Here is a 17,447-nt window from a genome sequence, read left to right as displayed (position 1 = left end):
CTAAAGTTTCCTATCATACTTTCGAAAATAATATTTTCAAAAATAAAAAATAAGCTTTTCACACAAACAATAATTTTGGCTTAATTCTAGAAATTAGTTTACAATTTGTGGACCACTTTACATCATTGGTCTGGAATCTCAAGTACATACAAGCTTTTTACTATTATCAAACAAGCTTTTCACACAAACAATACTATTATTAATGAAAACGCACAACACCAACACCCACAATTAATTTCATACCAAACAAACAGAATCTTTTTACTTTATGTAGCCACTAGCCACTAACGGACAAACCCACTTCAATAAAATACACAATCCACAAACAAAAACAACCAAACTACATCTCTAAAATAAAAACATTTGGCAAGAAAACCTAAACCCATACCCATACCCATGTCATATCTGACATATGTGTCATAAAAAGGAATAAAACTTACTGTAAATTGGGGGTCCATCGCGTCCACCACGCGTAACCCAAGTCATCACACCGGATGCACGGACCTCCCTTATCTCTTTTGAAGATTCGAATTGCAGACTTTTTTGAGATTACTTGGATAGATGAAGAGAGTTAAGTGTAGAGAGTGAAGTGTTTCGATCTCTCTCTACTGGAGTAAAGTGTATGTTTGGATTTTAAATCTAGGGTTCCATTTAAACCTATGTCAGGAGGTAGATCGACAATCAAATATTGGGCGGGAAGACATGCTGAGCTGATGCCATGTCATTAATTATATGCCTAGTCATAATTTGCCAAGATGGCATTTAACCTCAGCCCTAACAGTCTATTTAACAGAAGTTAAAGTTTCAATTTAAATATTAGTTCATGGACACATTTAAAAGATTTTATTGTTCATGGACCTAATTGAAATACACCCAATAGTTGGTGGTTAATTTTGAACTTGAGCCTTTTTTTTATATACTTCATGCATGTTAGATGCATTCTATTATTATTTTTTCGAACTTTTTTAGTTTTCGATCATGATACACGTAATATAGAGAACTAAGGAGCCAACTTAATTAAGACCATCGACTCTTTTGTTATGCAATAGGCTCAATGTATTCAAGTAATATATAAATGAATAGGCTCAATATAAGTGATGGTAACGTGTTATAGGATTTGTTTCATTATGGCGGTATATATATTTCCAAAAAGATCACAAGAAAAATAGATTGTTTTTAAGTATTTAATAAAGCGCCCAATTTATATTTTCACACAGGGCCCCGTTATTCTCAAGACCGGCCCTTATTGTGTTGCAGTCCAGGGTTTTTGTTGTAGTTTTATTTTCCTATAAAAAATTAATAAAAAAAGGAAACTCAAATTTGCCTTTGGGTATTCTATTTAAATAGTTATCAAAAAATTTCTTCCTTTATTTCATCGATTTTTTTTTGGGCAAATCCTTTTTTCCATCGATAAATATTAAAGATAAGAACTAAAAACATATTTTGAGAAGAGTACTAAATATTAAAGAAACATATTTCTTACAAAATGGGTTTTCCAAAATGTGTTTGTATAGTTAATTTTATATATAAAAAAATATTTTACAGTGATAATTTTTGTTTTTCTATCCAAGGATCCGACAGTACTGATTACAGCGACTTGAACCACTATCGAACTTTCTTTGAGCATATGGAGAGTGGTAAATGGGATGTTGCAAAAGTTTTGGTCAAAGAAAATCCCACGTTAGTAAGAGTAAGACCTCCACCATCCAGAAGGACAGCTCTTCACGTAGCAGTCAGAAATAAGCATGAGCATATTGTGAAAGAGTTGGTGGGATTGATGACAGAGGAAGATTTGGAATTAAATAACGCTTATGGTGACAGCTTTTAAGGATGCCATTTATACAGGAATCACCAAAATGGTTCAATGGATGGTTGAAAAGAACAAGAAATTACTTGCCATCCGCCCTCGTGATCGTTCAAACAATATAACTCCACTTCTCCTCGCTTATTCGCTGGGCTATTCTCAAATGGCTCAGTATCTCTACCGTGTTACTCCAGATGAAGATCTCAACGGGACTAAGGATGGCGCTGAGCTTATTACCCAGTGTGTTTTTGCCAAAGACTTTGGTAAGACTTTCAAATATATATATATATATATATATAGTCTTTTTCTAGAGAGTCTAACATGGGTAGACAGTGTGTCGACACAAAATTCTAAAACTTGCTGCAGTACATCATCTGTGTCAACACACTGTCTATCCCATATCAGCTCTGTATCGGCGTTCGCAAATTTTGCGATGTTCTCTTTAGAGAAAATCCCTATGTATATATAATTAATCACTCATCACTAGTGCCTTTATTAATATCTCTTTAATTCCTTCTTAATTCATCTTTCACTATACTTTAGTTCTTGCGAGGATTTTAATTCAACGTTGGCCAAACTTGACCACTACTCTGAATTATAGTGGGCAAGCTCCTTTACATGTATTGGCTGGAATGCGTTCTGGATATTTGAATGAAAGCCAACTTACATTCTGCGAACGATGGATTTATAAGGGTTAGTATTACATTCCCATTTCTCTAGATATTAAAAAAAAAATCTGACTTCAAACATATAGTTTAATGGATTAATTGGGTTTATGTTCTTTCTTAATAGTTATATGGCGCATACAACCTACTTCTACTATCGACAGTAGAAAAAAGTCGACTCCTTCCACCATTAATGATACCTCTATAGATATTGAAAAGCTAGAAAATGGCCAAGATGATAATAAAAGAGGTCTCAATTGCTCAGGTATGTTGTTTGTCCAAAGTTCCACTTGGTTTTAGCCAACTAGTAACAATTGACAAGCAGGGTTAACATAATGCTGCTTGCGAACCTAGTTTTCTTATGCGATGGTTGACAAGCAGGGTTCATAAAACAATTTTAATGATATCTCTATAGATGTTGAAAAGCAAGAAAATGATATTTCTTATGCAATGATATCTCTATATAGATGTTGAAAAGCGAGAAAATGACCAAGATGATAATCGAAGGGATCTCATTTGCTCAGGTATGTTGTTTGTCTAAAGTTGAACTCATTTAGCTAACTAGTAAAAATTGAACTCATTTTTTCAAATGCTTTTGCTTCTTTTTTTTTTTTGGAGTAACAAATAGTAAATTAGTTTTTTTTTTTTGGCCAAAATATAGTAAATTAGTTTAAAGCAATAAAAATGAGACCGTTAAAGTGGCCAACCGAAATACTTTGATCATATCCCATTCTTTCAAAATAGTACAAGACTTTCATTACCATTCCAAAAGATGAACTCATAACTCTAGCATAACATGGAAACTGTAGCCAGAAATATACAACCTACCATGCAGACACTCTATTCAAAATATACTTTGCTTCGGGTTTGTAGTCGAGTATAAACTATACAACTATCCCGGCTAGACTTAGTACTACTATTCCACAGTTACCGTTATTCTCCCATTCTTTGATTCGGTTCTTAGAAATAATTTAAGAAAAGTGAGAATAACAAATAAACAATATTGTGTGCCACCACTGCTCAATAAGCAGGGAAATATTAGGGCTGTCCATCGGTCGGTTCGGATCGGTATTGGGGCTTACCAAACCAAAACCAAAAAATTCGGTATTTTTCGATTTCGGTATTTTTCGGTTTCGGTATTTTTTGGTTCGGTAATTTTTGGTAAATTTCAGTTTTCGGTTCGATTTCGGTAATTTTTGTATGGGATATTTTCGATTCATTTCCGATTTACTTCGGTTCATTTTCGGTATATCTTCGGTTCATTTTCAGTTTAATTATAATAATACTAATTATTATATACTAATATAAATTAAAATTTAATCAAATATGATGCATAAAATATAATGTTTGATGAATATATATTTACACGAGTAGTATTGGTAGTTTAGTATAGTACTAGTATTTTACCCTAGTAATAATATATATTAGTATAATTAGTTTAATAATATGTATTAGTACATATCCTATTATTTTAGTATGTATATATACCGATAAATATGAGTGTATATATATATATACATATATATGCATTATTTACCTAAAGATGAGATTTTTATTTTCCTAAAAATAATAACATTTACTTAATTAGAAAATGACTCTATATCTTAACTCACATTTTTGATAATATTAATATGATAACATTATACAATTATATTTTTTTATAGTTGTTTAAGATATTAGTAGTTTAATATTTATTGTACCACTAACATAATAGTATTATATAAGCATATATAACTAAATTTCGGTAATTGTTTCAGTTTTTTCGGTATATATTTTGGTTTTTTCGGTAATAATCGATTCGGTTTCTTTCGGTAATCGGTCGGTTTACCAACTTTTTTCGGTTTTTACCAAAACCAAACCAACTTTTTTCGGATATTTTCGGTTTCGGATTTCCGATTTTCGAATTGTAAAAATCGGTATACCAAACCAAAAAAATTCGGTCGGTAGTCAGTCAGTTCAGTAAAAATCAAACCAAAGGGCAGCCTCAAATATATATGCTAACATATAAATCCAATATATTCCATATCTAAAATTTATATAAAAAGTCTGAACCTCAATTAGCAACGGACCAATTCAAGGATTGGGACCTAGACTCAGACCCATTCACCAACACTGGACTTTGAACCTCGGAAACCAAACCAAGACCCCAAGGTCGATCTCACTCCTAACCTCAATCCAAACTTTAAAACAATCCTTACAAATTCCACATCATACCTAAATAGATTTTTGAACTTTCAATTTTTTCAATTTCACACATTTTTTTCATGGTATTAATCTTATTATCCCTCATCTCCTTGAACTTCTGGGTATGTCACATTCACATGGTTGTTTTTTTCTTCTCACTTTTATCTTAATCATCAAATATTCTTTGAAACCATTTTTAATTTTATATTGTTTCATTGTCAAACTAGGAATATTCAATCGCATATATGACATGAAACGGACCCACGATCGAGTTCATGAATTGATAGGTTTGATTTGCAAAGTGACAAACTTGTCAAGACGAGATATCATAACACCATCAATCTTCGAAGCTGTTAAAGAAGGGCATGTTGGGTTTATTAAACATATATGTGAAGCAAGACCAACCCTTAGGAAAAGCATGGATACGAAAGGCAGGACCATCTTCCATTGTGCAGTTGAGTATCGTCAAGAAAAGGTTTATAGCCTTATATATGGACTCCCTGAGAAGAGAAATTAAAAGCCAACAAGAAACTATCTCGATAACTTGAATAATACTATGCTACATGCAGCAGCAAATTTGTCCCCTTCTACAGCAATTAAAGGTGCAGCTTTGCAAATGCAAAGAGAATTACAATGGTTCAAGGTCAGAATCTCTCTCTCTCTCTCTCTCTCTCTCTCTCTATGACCTTATAAGTTACTTTTCTTTATATATGTTTAATTATGAAACACAACAAAATTAATCCATATAAGAAGTTGCATATAAACTCACATGGTGGGATTAACTATCTTCCTCAAACTTGATTGAATCATTGATTGGGATACATTCGAGCTCTAATACCAAACTTCTAGATCTCCAATTGACCTAATTTTTTAGAGGAATGATCTTTGAGTGGAAAACTAATAAATGAACGGTTCGGATCGTTAAAAACACAATCGACATATAAGGTTCTACATATAAATTAGTGGATTTTACACTTAAATAATAAAATTCTATTAACTATTTCGTTCAAACTTTGTCGATTCAATAATTGTGAAGACAATAACGTCATTACAACAATCACAGTCGTTCATCATCTATGTTCATACGCAAAGATCATCCCTGTAAAAATTCGGCTCAATTAGAGTTCATCTAGCCATTCGATTATGATTATAAAAACCATGATCTTTCATACACACTAAATGCTAAACCTAACTTCTACTTCTCCGATTGAGACAATTTTTTGTATGGATGATCTTTGAGTGGGGGACTAGCCAATGATCGGTTCGGATCGTTAAAAACATAATAGAAATTTGAGCTTCTACATATAAATACACTTGAAGAGTATAATTCTATTAACTTTTTAGTAGAAATTTTGGCAATTCAACAGTTTGTGAAGACTACAATATGATTTCAATGATCGGAACCGTTCATCTTATTCATTTATACTGGAAGATCATCCCTGCAAAAAATCGGCTAAATCGGAATTCATCTCCTCCTTCGATTAGTATTAGAAAATTCACGATTGTTCATAAGTTCAACCACCGATACCAAACTTCTACATCTCCAATTGACCTAATTTTCTGCAAGAATAATCTTTGAGTGAGAAACTAATAAATGAACAGTTCGGATCATTGAAAACACAATCGACATATGAGGTTGTACATATAAATGAACGATTTTTACACTTGAAGAATAAAATTCTATTAACTCTTTCGTTAAAACCTTGTAGCTTCAATAATTGTGAAGACCACAACGTGATTATCACGATCAGATCCATTCATCATATACGTTCATACTCAAAGATCAACCCTGCAAAAAATCGGCTCAATCGGAGTTCATCTACCCGTTCGATTATTATTATAAGAATCAAGATCGTCTATACACCCTAAATGCCAAACCTAACTTCTACATCTCCAATTGAGATAATTTTTTGCATGGATGATCTTTGAGTGGGTCACTAAGAAATGATCGGTTCAGATCGTTAAAAACACAATACAAAAGTAATCTTCTACATACAAATACACTTGAAGAGTATAATTCTATAGTTTTTTCGTTGAAACTTTGTCGATTCAACAATTGTGAAGACTACAATGTAATTTCAACGATCGGAGCCGTTCATTTTATTCGTTTATACTCAAACATCATTCCTGCAAAAAATCACCCAAATCGGAATTTATCTACTCCATCGATTAGTATTAGCAAATTATTGATCGTTCATACATTCGAGCACCGTTACATAACTTTTACATCTCCAATAATCCTAATTTTTTGCAACGTTGATCTTTCAATGAGGAATTAAAAATTGAACGGTTCGGATCGTTGGAAACACGATCGCATTGTATGAATAACATACATATAATTGTACCAAAAAAAAAAAGGGAATGACCCTTTGGGCGACGAACATTTTCCTCGCCCAAAGTTATTTGGGCGACGAAATATTTTTTCTCACCCAAAGTACTTTGGGTGAGGAATGTGTATTTTCCTCGCCCAAAATACCTTTGGGTGACGCAATTTGTTGTCTCCCAAAGTAGGTTTGGGCGACAAATATACATTTTCCTCGCCCAAAGTTGCTTTGGGCGAGGAACATGTATATTCCTCGCCTAATGCATTGGTCAATTAATATTTTTGCGCGTGGGTTGAGACAACGAAATCATTTCGTCGCCCAAAGTAGTTTTAGGCGAGGAATATGGTGTTCGTCGCCCAAATCTGTATAACATTGAGCGACAAATGTTCTTGTTCGTCGCCCAAAATTACTTTGGGCGACGAATATAGGTTCGTCGCCCAAATATATTTTTCTTGTAGTGTGTGCATTTACCACCCAAACAAATTTTTTTTACTAATTGCCATATAGACGTTTCTCCAGAATAATGCTATACTTACCACATTCTTATACCACATTTTTATACCATCTAACGTGTCATTACTTTATTGGGCAAAGTTTTTCTTTTCCTTTTTGGGTTTTTATTTTTTATTTTTTAGTATCCAATGTATGAATGTCATGTAAGTTGCCACATAAGGTGGTATGAAATTATGGTATAAAAATGTGGTATATGTAGCACTACTGTTTTCTCCATGTAGCAATGTCTCACCTTCGTGACATTTTATGTTAAATTATAACAAAATCCCTATTTTACCCTTGTATAAAATTAAAAAATTCATTTTTTTATCCACTAGTTGTTTTTTCTTAAATAAAAATATTACTCAAATCTAATTAAAGATGAAACTTAAAACTTAAAAAAGAAGAAGAAAATTTTAGTTTTTCTTAATTTTCTTTAAGTTTTAAATAAATATTTTTATGAAAAAAAAGTTTTTTAAAACCCTGGTATGTAATTTTATGAAAATACCCTTATAATATAATGGAAGAATTGACAGAATGTGACGGAGGTGTGACATTGCTACACGGAGCAAAGTCTGGATGGTAAATAGTACGTAAAAAAATTTTGTTTGGGTGATAAATGCACACACCTCTTATAGTCTGGGTGGCAAATGTGCAGATTTCTTTTTTATCTAAGATGTAAAGTGAAAATTTTTGAGTAAAAAATTGGGTTAGTTTTAGTTAGTACCTCAAGTCTACTCAAAATTTCAATTTAATATTCTATACTTAAAATTTTGCAATGTCTTATTACCCAATTTTTCCAATTCGTTGCAATATTACATCTTCATTAAATCACGAGGGCCAGCAAGTGAGCCTTTGGGCTAGCCCAAATGGTGTGAAAAAAACTGAAAAAATGTATATTAGGATTTTGATATATTAAAATAGTCAATACCTTCCAATCTAACAAACAAAAGGTAGATTTATAATTATTTACGAACTACTCAACCAAAAAATAAATGCTTCTTTCTGTTTTAATTGAAACTAAATCTTATATGGTCGAGGTTTTCTTAAAGAAAAATGAACATAACACACTCATTCATTCCAAATTAACCTTCAAAACTATATATGAAGATTCGCTTGACAATAAATGGGAAGAATATATAAATAAACAGGAAAGCATAAGGTATTGTATTTAATTTCTGATACAAAAGTAGCTCAAATTAATGGGTTGAGTTTCTGAAGACAAACAGTTATTTCATAGTGATATTCACGATCGATCATACCTTAAAACGTTTTGTTCAATGAAATGTAGGAGGTTGAGAGTATGGTACCTGCTAGAGTTCGTGAATTTAAAAATTCGATAGATGGTATGACAGCACGTGAACTATTTACCAAGAACCACAGAGAACTGCTGAAGGAGGGAGAAAAGTCAATGAAAGAAACAGCAACTTCTTGCACAGTTTTAGGTGCTCTCATTGTTACCATCATGTTTGCTGCAGCATTCACAGTTCCTGGTGGAAATAATGGAGATACAGGTGTTCCCATGCATATTCTTAGATCAAATGGTATTTATGGCTTTTATAGTTTCAGATGCTCTATCACTCTTTACTTCCATAACTTCCGTAATGATATTCTTGGGAATCCTCACATCACGTTATGCAGAAGACGATTTTTGTAAAATCCTTGCCCACAAAATTGATATTTGGCCTTGTCACTCTTTTTTTCTCCATTGCCACCATGATGATTGCCTTTTCTTCGGCCCTTTTTATAATGCTGCATGAAAGATCATGGATTGTTATTCCAGTCATCTTGCTTGCTAGTGTTCCAGTTACCTCATTCATATATATTGTTGCAATTTCCCTTCCTTGTTGAGATTGTCATTTCTACTTATGGATCAGGAATATTTGATAAGAAAGTCAAATGGTAAATTGTACTAAATTCCTAAACTTAGGTGAAGTCTATATTTGGTTTGCTACTATACTCTTTAAGGTTGTAATATTGAAAAGACAATGTATGTACTTAGATCCTATAATAAAATGCAACTTCAATTTGTATTTTTTGGTTAGTTACACAAAAATTCTGTATTTTTTAATTTAGACATTCTACTATCGGACTTGAATTATTTTTTATATAATAAAACCTTCTTTTGCCTTTCTTCTCAACAACTCTTAACAGGGTGGTGTTTGCTACCTTCTACGTGCATACATCTCCTAAGATCATTGCTTGGATGGTCTATAACTATCAGTTGATCAAATAAAAGGCATACATTTCTTTATGGCCAATAATAAATTAAAGGCTACATTTGATCATTAGTAATTTCGTAAAAGGATTTTTGCTTCCATGTGCACACACCTCCTAAGATTTTGCTTCGAATGGTGTATACTGTATAACTCTCAATTCAACAGAAATCCTTTTTTTTTTTTTTTTTTTTGTCAATAGAAGTGTATGGTTTCTCAAGTACATTGTTCGAAAAAAGATTTTTGATATTTAGAGTTGTCATAAAAAAATAAATAAATGTGTTGTTTTAAGAAAGTTTTGTTTTATTAATTCATTCTGAATAAAATAAAATTTGGATTTCAAAATATTTAGTATGAAGTTTATAATAGGCTTATTCATACCATTGCCCCCTGTAAGATACACTTTTTTTCACTTTGCCTCCTGAAACTTAAATCCTCTCAGTTTGCCACCTGAACTTCAAACAGTTGTTGCAAAAAACCCTATGACGTCAACTCTGTCAATTTTTCCGTTAAAAAAGATGACGTGACACCTATATAGCATAGGTGGGACCCTTTTCTAGTTATGTAACATCCATACAGACACTAAAAATTATAAAAAATTGACATTAAGCTCGAAATTTGCAACGTCCCCTACTCATATAATCATATTTTTTATAATTTTTAGTGTCTGCATGGATGTTACATAACTAGAAAAGGGTTCCACCCATGTCATATAGGTGCCACATTAGCTTTTTTAACAGAAAAATTGACAGAATTGATGGTATAGGATTTTTTGCAACAATTGTTTGAAGTTCAGGTGGCAAACTAAGAGAATTTAAGTTTCAGGGGGCAAAGTGAAAAAAAGTGTATCTTACAGGGGGCAATGGTATGAATAAGCCTTTATAATATATATCGTGATAATATAGGTATCCTGACCGGATCCGAATCCTCTCCTAAGCTAATTAATCTCCTAACCTATCTGAACTTTTAATTATAAAGCGTCATGTGTCCATTATATCATCCAACGATTTACAATAATTTTGAGTTTTCTTTTTCCCTTTTCGGATGGCAAACACGGTCTCCTTCCTTATTTGACATTGCCCACTCATTTCTTTCCTTATCTAGTCATCTGCAACACCTCTTTCTTAAACCTAAATATTCATCTGCGATTCAAATAATGAAAAAATAAAAAATGATTTAATGTAAGATCTCTCTCTCTATTTGAACTTTTGATGAATGGGGATTAAAATCTCTTTGAGATGTTTTCTTCATCTAACCCAAGTCGAAGTGGGTGTGCTAACAAAAAAAACTGAACATTTACAGTGTGTTTGGATGAAGTAATTTTAATTTTCACATAAATTCATAAATGATGGAATTTAAAACTCTGTTATTTAAATTTCTATAAATTACATTTTCTATTGTTTGGATATATGTATATAGAATTTTGTAAATGACATGAATTACAAATTTTAATTAATCTCACTACAAGAAAAAACACTTTAGGCGACGAACTTGTTTCGTCGCCCAAAGTCGAATTTCGTCGAGAATTTTGTCGCCCAAACCATGACGCTCAAAGTCTTGGGCGACGAATCTATTATTTCCGTCGCCCAAAGATACATGGGGAGACGAACCAAACTCGTCTCCTGAGTTAACTTTGGGCGACGAATAACATGGTGGTTGCCCAAAGTCGCTTTGGGCGACGGAATTGGTCGTCACTTAATTAAAGTGACTTTGGGCGACGGAAATGATATGTTCGTCGCCCAAAGTCTCTTTAAGCGACGACCAATTTCGTCGTCCAAAGTGACTTTGAGCGACGAACTTATGCCTTTGTCAGCTTATGTGACTTTGGGTGACGAAAATATTCGTCTCCCAAATATTTTCCTTAATTTATTTTTTTTTAATTTATTTTTTACTTTTTTTTTAATCCAAAACCTATATAATAGAACACAAATTAACACAATTATAATTTTTTTATTTAATAAATTTTTATTAATACAAATTAGCAAAATTATAATTTCATACAAAGTAGTAATAACCCTAATGGTCAATCTATTCTAAACCAGTAGCATCATCGTCATTCATATCTAACGGAGGTTGATGAAAGGATGGTGGCGGGACAAACCCAGGTATCACCTTGGTCAATGCAGCGTACAACGCCTCCTTCTTCGCTCTCTCAGCTCGTAAGTCCTCCTGCAACTTCTTAACTTGAGCGGACAACCCTGCGACGACTGCAGATGGCTGAGAAGAAGATGAAGACGAAGACGAGGATCGAACGTCACGAATCTGCCCATATCCCATGCCACGTATTTCCTTACCGGGCCTAACACCCAATGATTCTATCATAATACGAAGTCCGACATCGGGATCGGGTACTGGAATCGACTCCAACGGAGTACCAGGAGGTGCTGCTCGGCCAAGCTCTCCAAATATATTCTCAAGTTAGTCACCATCTCATCCTTCAAAATGTTATATATACAAGTAACCAATTAGAAAAAAAAATATTAAAAATTGTGAAAAAAAATTAAAATATAAAAAACTAACATGTTTTGCCTTGGCCGCATCACAACCGGGATGAACATAGATATCCCCGAAAGTGTCTATCTCCAGAAATTGCGACCCGCACTGAAAAAGAAAATAATTTTGTCAAAGACCCAAACAATATTAAAGAATATATATGTATTAAATTAAATAATGACGTACCCGACGTCGCGACTCCACTCGATATGAGATGGGCGTCGGACCACTATGATGGTTAAACGGCTTCCCTTTCCGGTTTCTGGCGTTGGCGACCGACTTCTTCTGTTAAATATTAAGCAAATTATAAATGTGTTAGTGTATGTATACAATAATAAAATAACAAAACAATAATCGATTTTTTAAAGTCTTAAAATGATACAACGTACCAAAAACGACGGGCTCATGAAATGATCGCACAAAAAACGCCACTGGTCAGACCGCTCTACCAACTCCATAGGGGGGTTCGCCAATGCCTCAACTGCCGACGAAAATCCCTTGAAATGCACGTGTATTTCGTGCTTCCACTGCCTGTAGGACTTGATGAGTAAATCTGTCATGTACGTGACGATGAGGGATCATCCATCTGAATGTCAAATTTAACCTGAAAAAAATATTAAATTGTTATGAATTGAATGATCAAATTTATTGTTTTGAATTAATTATTGAGCTATATACTCACTGAGATGGAGCGGATCACTTTGTGTTGAATCTCTGCCGGCAATTTTTTCCAAGTGGTTGCAACCATGGCGCACTCGGCACGAATAATAGCCCCCACATCGTGCAAGAACAAACTGTCAACGTTAGGATCTAACGGTCGTCAGCCGTTTTGCACACACATGACTCGAATCCGCGCCCCAGTACTGCGCACGATCCGAGAGGACTTCAACCCACTACATGGTCCCCTCGTCGCAGTGGATGACGTCGCAGTAGATGAAGCGGAAGCAGTGACCTGACTAGAGTGGTGAGATCGACGGGCCCTCAGTGGTATAGAGGGGCTCCCAGTACTCGAGGATGGCTGAACTACATCATCGGGAGCTGACTCCATCGCCTTCCACTTATAACTAAATTATATTTCTCAAACTAATTAATCTACATTTTGTAATTAAACTAAATTTTATATTTAAAAACTAACAAACTAACTAATCTACATACAAACTACCTAATAAATTTTATAATTAAAAAACATACAAAACTAACTAATTTTATATGAAAACTAATTTGTTATCTAGCATAAGAAAATATCAGCAAACTAATTTCCCTAAGAACAATGATGAGGATTAAACTAATTTATTCAACACTAATAAACAAATTTAAGAACAAAAAATTAAAAACACCAGTAAATACCACCAAACACCAGCCAAAGAACATTAAAAGAGCGATTGAGTCTCAAGTCTGACCTGAAAAATTTCCCTGGGTATTACTATTTCCCTAGCCACCTGCACTTGATCCCTCTGAAAAAAAGCTGAAGTTAATGAGCAGAAAACACAGAAAACATAAAAACCCCCAAATAAAATAAAACCCAATCGGGTAGGTTTGCTGCAGCTGGGTTCCGGTGGGGTTGCTAGTCGGGGTGGGGGTTGCTAGTGGGATAGGTTTAGGAGAATGGGAATCGAGGGAGGCGGCAAGGAGAGGAGAAGGAGAGAGAAAGAGGAAGCCGGGGAGGGTTTTGATGGGGGCGGGGATGGGTTTCGGGGAGAGAGAAAGAGGAGGGGGTGGGGATCGGTTCCAGGGAGAGAAAAAGAGGAGGGGGTGGGGGTAGGGATGGGTTTCAGGGAGAGAGAAATAGGATGAGAGATCGGGAGAGAGAGTTTTGGGCGATCGGGAGCGGCGACAGCGCCGAGGGGAAGCGAGAGATGCAGCTACGAAGCGACAACGGGGTTGGGGCTGGGCGGGGATCGGCGTGGATGGGGGTTTCTGTGGGCTGGGCTGGGCGGGGCTGGGCCTGGGCGAGGAAATCAGAGAGATGAGAGAGATGAAAGAAAACAGAATGAAGGAAAAAAAATAGAAAAGAAGGAGAAGAAAAGAAAGCATTTTAAAAATTTCGAGAACCTTAGGCGACGAAGAAAACGTTCTTGGGCGACGAACTAAGCATCTCCTCACCTAAGAACAACTTGGGCGATGAACAAACATTAAAATATATGGCGGGCTTAACCCCGCCAAATTTTTCAGCTTTTGGGCGATGAAGAAGAAATTTTGTCGCCCAAAAGAATCTTGAGCGACGACTTTTCCAATTTGTCGCCTAAAAGCTGTCCGAATAATTAATTTTAAATAATTAAATATGTTGTTAATCATACATAATCAATTATGTTGTTAATATTATATAATCAATTTATTAATTTAACGATTCGAACCGTTCATTTATTAGTCCCTCACTAAAAGATCATCCCTACAAAAAATCGTTCATATCGGAATTCATCTAGCCGTTTGATTATCATTATTAAAATCATGATCGTTCATAAGTTCAATCTCCGATACCTAACTTCTAAAACTTTGATTGAGCAAATTTTTTGCATAAATGATCTTTGAGTGGGAAACTAATAAATGAACGGTTCGGATCGTTAAAAACACGATCGATATATGAGATTCTATATATAAATGAACGGTTTATATATTTGAAGAATAAAATTTCATTAACTCTTTCATTGAAATCTTGTAATTTCAATAATTGTGAAGACCACAACGTGATTACAATGATCAGAGCTGTTCATCATCTATGTTCATACTCAAAGATCATCTGTGCAAAAAATCAGTCCAATTGGAGTTCATCTACCCGTTTGATTATTATTATAAGAACTACGATCGTTCATACACTTTAAACGCCAAACCTAACTTCTACATCTCCGATTGAGATAATTTTTTGCATGGATGATCTTTGAGTAGGGCACTAAGAAATGATCGGTTCGGATCGTTCAAAACACAATAGAAAAGTGAGCTTCTACATACAAATACACTTGAAGAGTATAATTCTATTAGCTTTTTCGTTGAAACTTTGTCGATTCAACAATTGTGAAGACTACAATGTGATTTCAATGATCCGAGCCATTCATTTTATTCGTTTATACTCAAAGATCATCTCTGTTAAAAATCGGTCAAATCAGAATTCATCTACTCGTTCGATTAGTATTAGAAAATTCACAATCGTTCATAAGTTCGACACCGTTACCTAACTTTTACACATTTCTGATTTAGTTAATTTTTTGCAGGGATGATCTTAAAGTGGAGAACTAAAAAATGAACAGTTCAAATCGTTGGAAATACGATCGCATCTTATGTGATTACGTACATAAAAATTGTACACAAAAAAGGCAATAAGACTTTGGACGAGGAATGTCAAATTTTGTCGCCTAAGATCACTTTGGGCGACGAAATTTAAAATTCCTCGCCTAAAGAAACTTAGGGCGACGAACTATTTCCTCGCTCAAAGTTATTTTAGGCGAGGAATGTCAAATTTTGTCGCCCAAAGAGACTTTGGGCGACGAAATTTGACATTCCTCGCCTAAACTAACTTTGAGCAATGATCGTTCATGCATTCGAACTCCGATACTTAACTTCTACATCTCCAATTGAGCTAATTTTTTGCATAGATGATCTTTGAGTGGGAAACTAATAAATGAACGGTTCAGATCATTGAAAACACGATCTATATATGAGATTCTATATATAAAAGAACGGTTTGTACATTTGAAGAATAAAATTCTATTAACTCTTTCATTGAAACTTTGTCGTTTCAATAATTATGAAGACCACAACGAGATTACAACGATCAGAGCCATTCATCATCTATGTTGATACTCAAAGATCATCCCTGCAAAAAATCGGTCAAATCGGAGTTCATCTACCTATTCAATTATTATTATAAGAATCACGATCGTTCATACACCCTAAACGCCAAACCTAACTTCTACATCTCCGATTGAGATAATTTTTTGCATGGATTATCTTTGAGTAGGGCACAAAGAAATGATCAGTTCGGATCGTTAAAAACATAATAGAAAAGTGAGCTTCTACATATAAATACATTTGAAGAGTATAATTCTATTAGCTTTTTCGTTGAAACTTTGTCGATTCAACAATTGTGAAGACTACAATGTGATTTCAACAATCGAAGCCGTTCATTTTATTCGTTTATACTAAAAGATCATCCCTGCAAAAAATTGGCCAAATCAGAATTCATCTACTCGATCCATTAGTATTAGAAAATTCACGATCGTTCATAAATTCAAGCACCGTTACGTAACTTTTACATCTCCGATTGAGCTAATTTTTTGCAATGATGATCGTTGAGTGAGGAATTAAAAATTGAACGGTTCGGGTAATTGGAAACACGATCGCATTATATGAATAACCTACATAAAATTGTACAAAAAAAAAAAGGCAATAAGACTTTGGGCGAGGAATATGCATGTTCCTCGCCCATACATTGGGCGACGAATACATAGGTTCTTCGCCCAAAGTAACTTTGGGCGACGAACAGAAGAATTCCTCGCCTAAAGTACCTTTGGGGCGACGAAATAGTTCGTCGCTCAAATCCACTTTAGGCAAGGAATTCTTCTGTTCGTCGCCCAATGTATAGATCAATCACCGTTTTGGCGCGTGATTTGAGGCGACGATAATACTTCGTCGCCCAAAGTCACTTTAGGCAAGGAACATTATATTCGTCGCCCAAACCTGTACGGGATTAGGCGACAAATTTTTTGGTTCGTCTCCCAAAGTTTCGTCGCCCAAATATATTTTTCTTGTAGTGTCTAGCCCTACCGACTACCCACCCATGCCACCACCTTCCCTCCCTCTGAGTCTCCAACCACACTCGTCTCTCTTCCATTCTCTCTTCTCTTCTCTCTATATACTCCCCATCTCTTCTCTATATATTAAAATTCCTTCACAAGATTGATTTTTTTTTTTCTCCCATTCCAAGAGCCCAGCAACCAAAGACAAAAAAAGCATCTCCATTAATTGCATCTTCTTAGAATAAACTTGGAAATCAAGTTGGGATCAGATTGATGGGGATCCCAAATGGCAGACCAAACAAAGATTAGCCCAACATATTCCAATCACAATCGTAACTATTACAAAAAAAGAAAAAAAAAAAAAGAATGGCAAGGCTGCAACGATTGCCGCTGGAAGGAAGTGTGAGAGAGTTTAGAGAGAGAAATAAGAGATAAAAAGAAAGGAGAGGAGGTTATGAGGGTGGTTGGAGGGAGGGGAAGGAGGTGGCGTGGGTGGAGATGGGTGGGCAGTGGGCTTTATGATTTTTGTTTTTCTAACC

At 34.7% G+C, this 17,447-nt stretch overlaps 1 pseudogene; it reads left to right on the top strand.

Annotated features, from left to right (window-relative positions):
• The first annotated feature begins 1,627 nt into the window (after window positions 1–1,627).
• LOC147291382 (uncharacterized) lies at window positions 1,628–9,375 on the top strand (annotated as a pseudogene).
• Window positions 9,376–17,447: the final 8,072 nt, after the last annotated feature.

This window comes from Dryas octopetala, chromosome 3, assembly GCF_963921425.1.
Source record: "Dryas octopetala chromosome 3, drDryOcto1.1, whole genome shotgun sequence".
NCBI classification, from domain to species: domain Eukaryota; kingdom Viridiplantae; phylum Streptophyta; class Magnoliopsida; order Rosales; family Rosaceae; genus Dryas; species Dryas octopetala.
Note: the sequence above shows the minus strand (reverse complement) of the source record. Positions and strands in the feature narration are given on the sequence as shown.